The sequence below is a fragment of the Xyrauchen texanus genome, chromosome 38 (genome assembly GCF_025860055.1).
Source record: "Xyrauchen texanus isolate HMW12.3.18 chromosome 38, RBS_HiC_50CHRs, whole genome shotgun sequence".
Classification (NCBI taxonomy): domain Eukaryota; kingdom Metazoa; phylum Chordata; class Actinopteri; order Cypriniformes; family Catostomidae; genus Xyrauchen; species Xyrauchen texanus.
In genome coordinates, this window is record NC_068313.1 from 3,066,906 (window position 1) to 3,075,468 (window position 8,563).

Here is an 8,563-nt window from a genome sequence, read left to right on the forward strand (position 1 = left end):
CTTACCTTGTTTGCTTTATAATGGATAAAATGAAGATTTACATTTTATTATTCTATCACAATATTTGTATTTATTTATTAATTTGCTGATTTGTGTAAAGAATGGAGAAATAAATATAACATTTCATGTTTGTCAAATGTGGCAATATTAACATACCCCATGTTGTCTTTGATCAAATTATGATCATGGTAGTGTGAGAAACATACACACACACACACACACACACACACACACACATTAAAGCATCAGTGACTGAGATTAGCCATTTTGTGCATATGTATATTAGGGCAAATTTCTGTAATTTCACCCATTGTGTGTTCTGTTGTCCACTTTTATTTGATGTTTATCTTTTAAAATGAATTCTTTGTTAGAATCAAACACAGTATTCCTTTTTCTTATACCTGTGCTTCAACCAAAGGACAACATACTTAACCTCTGTTTTATGCTGCAACGGCAAATGCATATTCATCAGACCTCGTAATGGCATCGGACAATGGTGTATAAATAACACAGCGTTACTTTAAGGGTGCTAATTACAATTAGTCAACGGTTGTGATTGGTTTCCCTTGATTACCTAATTTTCTTATGGGACATGTACAAAATACACACACACACACACACACACACACACACAACACTTTGGCTGAACTTGATTTAATCATGGACTGTGGCTTCACATGGAAATATAGCCAATTATTTTTCCGTTATTGATGTTTTAATCAGTCTGCTTGTCCGGTTGGGCAATTCAAATTCTCTTTCACTTGCCCCTACAAAAATTCACTTGTCCCAAACAAGCATCAATGTTGAGCCCTGATTAAATATTGTATTCAACATTCTCCAATAAAAAACATTTTCTTCTGCAGTATAGCTCATACATTAAATAAATGTATGTTGTTTTAAAGGAATTTTAGATATTATTTTGGAAAACAAGCCAAAAAAGTCTAATCAAAACATATTTTGTTCCAGCATAAGACTACACTCTCTCAGCTTTATATTTACTTCGATCCATATTTAACTCTTTATTATTAACAATTTTTATTGATACCATTCACAAAATAAATAAACATAACAGAAAATACAGACTCAAATTATATACATTAAGCCCCTCCCACCTCTTTTTCCCATAATTTCTTGAGAGAAGTTAAAGCTCTGTCCTCCAGACACTGAATGATCAGGGAGTAATACACTGATGCCTCATTAACTTTTCCAAAAGCAGTAATCACCTCTCCCAGAGAATCTGCCGCTTAAGGGAGGGTGTATGCTACTCCCAAAAATAGCACAGAGCCTGGGGCGCAGCTGTAAATAACTGAGATCTGGAATCCTAAAATGTTGAACCATTTTTTCAAAGGACCTCAACACTCCACTCAACATACTGTAGGTCACTCAGCGTATTAACCTCCCTCACAATTCACTCTGACTAGCAGAAAGGGGACTTGGGTTTTTTGGGTTCAGCCATATGCAAAATTTAAATAATTGTCCAAATTAAACACTCTCTTAAACACACTTTTGTCCATACCGAGGGCAAATGGGAGATAACAGGGTGTATCTTAACTTCTCTGATTATTTTGATAGAAAGGCATTGCAATGGTGAAATAGGGGCAAGAACTTCCTGTTCAATACAAAACCAGGGAGGGGCTCTCTCAGGTGGAAGCAACCAATGAGCCAAATGTCTGAGACTGAATGCACAACAATAAAACTAAATCTTGTGTAGGCCTTGCCCACCATTGTCAATCTGCCTATGTAATTTATTGAAATGTAATCTGGGACATTTACCATTCCAAATAAAGGACTTTGCTATGCTATCAAATTGCTTGAAATAAGAAAGGGGGACATCTATAAGGAGAGATTGTGGCAGGTAGTTACATTTTGGAATACAATTCATTTCAATAACATTAACCTTTCCAATCATAGATAAATGTAATGAAGCCCACCAGCCCACATTACTAAAAACCCTTTTTATTAAGGGCTCAAAATTAACTAACTCAATCGCACAAATTTGCTGGGAATAAAATACCCAAATACTTAATGCCCTATTTGGACCACTGGAAGGCACCCAGCTGAAAAGCCTTTACTGGGCCGTACGCTATCAGAGACAAAGCTTTGGATTTAAACCAATTGTCTCTGTATCCTGAGAACTTAGTCAAGGAATTCATAATTCTGTGGAGGCAAGGCATAGATCTAGCTGGATCAGGGAAATGAGATGGTAACTCCTACACTCATTTGGCTCTTTGTCCTTTTTAAGAATCAGACTAATCCAGGCTTGTGTCATAGTTGACAATGGAAGCTTTCCATTCGAAGTAGTTTGGCCCCGGAGCATTGTCTGTAGGCAAGGCCTTAAATACTTCACCAAGCTCATCTCAAGCTTATCTCAGAATATAGATCATTTTTTTGCTCAGTCGTCAGTTTAGGGAGTTCTAATGGTTACACAAATTTTCTAATATCTTCATCAGTAGATGAAGATGTGGAACTATAAAGATCAAGATAGAACTATTTAAAGGCATTATTAAAATAAATGGACGAGGTGAATATTTCACCACCAGCAGATTTGAGGGAATGGTAGAAAAAGACTCTCTAGCTATACTATATCTCTCAAGTCTCTCTTTTGACTATATCTAGCCAAATGCTTCCCTGCTTTGTCCCCCGATTCAAAGTATGCCTGTCTTGAACTGAATAGCCAAAACTCCGCCTTCCTTGACAAAATAGCATTATATCTGTATTTCAATTCTCTCAATTCTCTGAGGCCAACAGATGACATTCGGTGCTTCAGCTCTGCCTCTGCACTTTTAATATTCCCTTCCAATTCCATGAGTTCTCGTGCTTTGGATTTTTATGGTGAATGCGACATACTGTATGATCTGACCCCTAAGAACCACCTTAAGTACCTCCCACATCACACCCACAGAGGATACTGAGGACCAGTTGGTTTCAATATAAACATTGATTTCAGCCTTTAACATTAACTGAAATTCAGGATTTTGAAAAAGGGATATATTAAAGCTCCAACTATATGATTTCCTCTTCTTTATATGTGGCAACACCTCTAAACTAACCAGGGTGTGATCTGAGACTGAAATGTTTCCAATTGTGCAATCAACAACAGATGAAATGAGGGACTTAGAGATAAATATATATATATATATATATATATATATATATATATATATATATATATATATATATATATATATATATATATATATATATATCTTTAGAATAAATCTTATGGACTGATGAAACAAATGTATAGTCCCTACCAGATGGGTTCAAAAGTCTCCAATATCTGTAAGACCAAGACATTTACACATCCTGTGAAGTGTAAATGTTGCTCAAGGGGGGCTTACACACTTTTGCTTCACTATGATCAAGGACTGAGATTAAAGTCTCCTCCCAATATTATATCATTAGGGGTGCCAGCGGCTTGCAACATCCCTTCAAGCCCTGATCATCAGTATTAGGTGTGTAAATATTAGCCAAAATAAGACTTTGCCTCGGAATTTCTTTTTTTTTTATTTTTTTTTTTAATTATTTTTATCAGAACAAGGTACATTGAAAGTATACAGTGACATAAACACTATTGAAGGTCTTGCTTTTTAAAATTTTCCACCCACAAATTCCCATCCCAACACAACTTTCCCAAAAAAAAAAAACATAAAAAAAAAAATATATAAATAAATAAATAAATAAAAAAATAAAAATAAAAAAATAATACAAAATAATAATAATAATAAATCAATAAAGAGGGGGGTTTGTTTAATAATCAAATCATTTTAAAGAGGGAGGAGTATATTCTTCTCAAAATAGTTTATTAAAGGGTCCCATGTTTTGTAAAATGTTCTGGTTGATCCCCTGAGAAAATATTTAATTTTTTCAGTTTTTAGAAACATCATTAGATCACTAAGCCATGCTGACATAGTAGGTGGATTGTGTGATTTCCACTCTAGGAGAATTCTTCTTCTAGCTATTAATGTGGCAAAAGCCAGGGCATTCTCTTTATTTTTAGCTATTTGGAAGTCCTCGCCTCTAACTCCAAACAAAGCCATTATTGGGTTAGGGTGAATTTTTAATTTAAAAGCTGAGTTTAAAATCTCAAAGACTGAAATCCAAAATTGTCTCAGTTTAGGACATGACCAAAACATATGGGTTAGATCTCCCTTTGATGCCTTGCAGCGGTCACACGTTTCATCTATATTTGGGTACATTTTAGCCAATTTTGTTTTACTATAATGAATACGGTAGAGAACTTTCATTTGAATCAGATTGAGTCTTGCACAGGATGAAGTCCCATTTACTCGATCAACAGCTCTAACCCAGGTGTCTTCAGATATGTCGATTCCTAACTCTCCTATCCATTCTGTTTTGATCTTTTCTATTGATACATTTTGGAACGACATGATCAGGTTGTATATTTTTGAAATGGATCCCTTAAGGTGTGAAGGGACCCTCAGAACTACATCTAAACGCGACTCAGAGGGCAATTGTGGAAACACAGAGCAGTGGGCTTGGATAAAGTGACGAACCTGAAGAAATCGAAAAAAATCGGAGTTTTGAAGACTACATTTTTTAACAAGATCATTGTAACTAGCAAAATTATTATCAATAAAAAAGTCACTACATTTAACTAGGCCTAGATGCTGCCATTGCTTGAAAGTAGAATCCAGCTTGGCAGCTGGGAAAAGATGATTATTACATATGGGGCTTTCCAAGGAAAAATCTGTGAGTTGAAATGCTTGTCTAAACTGGTTATATATTTTGAGAGTCGAAATTACAACTGGACTTGAGGAGAATTGCGATGGTGAGAATGGTAACTTCATTGTAATCAGCACAGCAAGTGATGTTGACTCGCATGATTTAGCTTCTGCTGCACACCAGTCTGTATGTGGAGACTGGAACCAATAAACGACTTTTTGTAAATTTGCTGCCCAATAATAGTTTAACAAATTCGGAGAGCCAATCCTCCATCCTTTTTGGTCTCTCAAGAAGCTCTCTGCGTATTCTTGTTTTTTGCCACCCCAAATAAAGGAAGACAGCAACCTATTAGTTGACTGAAAAAAGGACTTTGGCAGGAAAATTGGAAGACTCTGAAACAAATACAATAATCTGGGTAGCACATTCATTTTAACACAATTGGTTTTACCAGCTAGAGACAAATATATAACACTCCATCGTTGGAAGTCAGATTCAAGTTTTTTAAGTATGGGACTGTAATTTGCTTTAAACAGATCAGTGTATGAACGAGTAATATTAATTCCTAAGTATTTAAATCCTGATTTTGATATGCAAAAGGGCAAGTCTGTATCCATAATCTGATCTGCCAAATGGTTTATAGGGAAGCATATACTTTTAGAAAAGTTTAGTTTATAACCTGAAAAGACCCCGTAGTCTTTAAATATCTTCACAATCTGAGAGGCACATGACAGCGGGTTAGTTATATATAACAATAGATCGTCAGCATATAAAGAAACTTTATACTCGACATTCATTCTTTTAATACCACTAATAGACTGTGAGGTTTTGAGTACTGATGATAGTGGCTCTATAGCCAAAACAAATAGTAAAGGGCTAAGGGGACAACCTTGCCGTGTACCTCTAGACAGAGAGAAATATTGTGAGCATATTTTATTTGTGACTACAGCTGCCCTTGGTTGATGATAAAGCAGGCGAATCCAAGAAGTGAATTTTGAACCGAATCCAAATTTGTCTAATACTGCAAATAGATAGTTCCATTCAACTCTATCAAATGCTTTCTCTGCGTCCAGAGAAATAATCACTTCAGGACTTTCCTCCGACGCAGATGAATGCACAACATTAAGAAGTTTTCGAATATTGATGAAAGAGTGACGTCCCTTAATGAAGCCCGTCTGTTCTTGTGAAATAACGTCTGGAATTATATGCTCTATTCTAGAGGCCAATACTTTAGATAAAATTTTTACATCCACATTTAATAAGGAAATCGGTCTATAGGAACTACAATCCAGGGGTCTTTATCTGGTTTCAGGAGCACTGTGATATGGGCCTGTGTAAGACTTGATGGCAATGTTGACTGTTCGAGAGAATTATTGAACATACTGAGAAGTAGAGGAGACAATTTTGAAGAGAATTTTTATAAAACTCGACGGGAAATCCGTCTGGTCCCGGGCTTTACCGCTCTGCATGGCTTTGATTGAGTCTTCTATCTCTTGAAGTTGTAAAGGTTTATCCAGATTACTCTTTTGATCTTGTTTAACTGAAGGTAAGTTTACATTAGCCAGGAATGTTGACATAAGAGTGTCGATCCTGTGGAAATTCGGAAGTATACAAATCTGAATAGAATTTTTGAAAAGTAGAATTAATTTCTTGAGGATCCAATGTAATTTCTTGGCAAGTTTTCCTAATCTTGGGAATAAGCTGGGATGCTGATTTAATTTTTAACTGTTGGGCGAGAAGACGACCTGCCTTTTCTCCATGTTCATAAAACCTAGCACGGGCAAAAACCAAATCACGCTCTGTTTTTTCTGTTGATAATAAATCATATCGTGTCTTAAGGCTCAGTTTTTCTCTATGTAGTTCTGGTGTTGGAGCCATAGCATATTGGTGATCAATTTTCTGTATAGATTCAATAAGTTTCTCCTGTGTTTGTTTCTTTACTTTATTACGTGAGGCAGAGTACGATATTATTTCTCCCCTTATTACAACCTTGAATGTCTCCCATAACAATGATGGTGATATAGAGTCTGTTTTATTAACTAGTAGAAAGTTGTCAATCGCGTTAGATATGAATTCGCAAAAGGTTGCATCTGAAATTAAAGTTGTGTTCAGTCTCCACACAGGCTGCGATGGGTAATTATAAGAAAAACAAATATCAAGAATGACCGGGGCATGGTCTGATTCAACAATAGCAGAGTATTCTACCTTTTTTATTGAGGGATAAGTCTTTTATCAGTAAAAAAATAATCTATCCTTGAATAACTCTGGTGGACATGTGAAAAGCATGAGAATTCTTTTTATCAGGAAATAAAAACCTCCATGGATCCACACAACCAATTTGTGTCATATAACCCGCAAGAATCTGAGACATTTTTAAAAGGGGTATTGTTTTAGGGTTGGAACGATCCATAGTTGTATCCATCACACAATTCATATCTCCACCAAATATAAGATGGTAAGTGTTTAAATCCGGTAACAAGGAAAATATTTTTTTAACAAAGTTAACGTCATCCCAATTGGGTGCGTAAACACTGACCAGCACTACTGGAATATTGAAGAGATGACCAGATACAATAACGTACCGGTCCTTGGGGATCTGAAATCGTTCCCGATGCAGTAAACTGTATTCTTTTGTGAATAATGATTGCTGCTCCCCTAGCCCTATGGTTAAAATTCGAGTGGTAGACCTGGCCGACCCAAGTTTTCCTCAGTCGGTTATGATCTTCAGTACGTAGGTGCGTTTCCTGTAGAAAGGCTATTTCTGTATTTAATCTCTTCAAATGCGTAAATATGCGAGTTCTTTTCACTGGTCCGTTTAAACCTCTAACATTCCAACTAACCAAGCGCACAGCTGACCCTCCAGTATTTGTCACCTTACTACCAGTAATTACCATTATTTATCAATAGTTGTCTGTGTGCCCAAATATCGTATACCCTCAGTAAAGATGTATATTCTGTCTGTGGTTGACGTCCCATGGAAAATGCAGGGGAAAAAAATAAATAAATAAATAAATAAATAAATAAATAAATAAAAAAAAAAAAAAAACAGCAAATGGTACATTTTGACAAACAAACCCAACCAAACTATAATACATTCTAGATCTGTCTGTTGAACAAAGACAAACCGCAGCTCACAACTATCCCTCAACTCCCGATGATCCAAGTCCATATCCTTTTCCGTTATTTCCCAGAGCTCCCGACATAATGTAGCTAGTCAACATGCCTCTTCTGTAGTTCGCAATATTGCTGCCATAATATAAAGGTTTATTCACGTCTGGCGATCCGCTGATCGTAGAACTGCTGAGCTTCATCAGGTGTATTGAAAAGCAGTGTTTCGTCCTCTAAACGAACTCGTAGTCGTGCTGGATGAAGCAACTGGAATCGTACATCCTTCTGATACAGCAACTGTTTGACGTTTTTAAAAGCGGCGCGTTTTCTGGCGAGATCGGCGGAGATGTCAGGATAGATCCTCAAAGTAGAATCCTTATACTTTGCCTCATTTTGTCTGGCCCATCTTAGCGCTTTTTCCTTCTCCTGGAATCTGTGAAAACACACAACCAGTGGGCGAGGATGCCGACCTTCCTGTGGTTTTGGCCCCAAAGATCGGTGTGCTCGTTCCAATTCAGGAGGCTTTTCAAAAACTTCGGGACCCATGACTTCCATTAACATCTCGGACACGAACTTGATTGTGGGTTGGCCTTTCTCGCTGTTCTCCGGGACGTTTAAGATCCTGAGGTTTGCTCTCCGCGACCGGTTTTCCAAGTCATCAACTCGATCCAGAAGTGTCGCGTTTTGCTCTTTCAGAGTTTTGATAGTTGTTTCGGCCGCAGTCAGCGCAGCGAAGTTATCGCCCGCAAGTGTCTCTGTAGCACACAAGCGA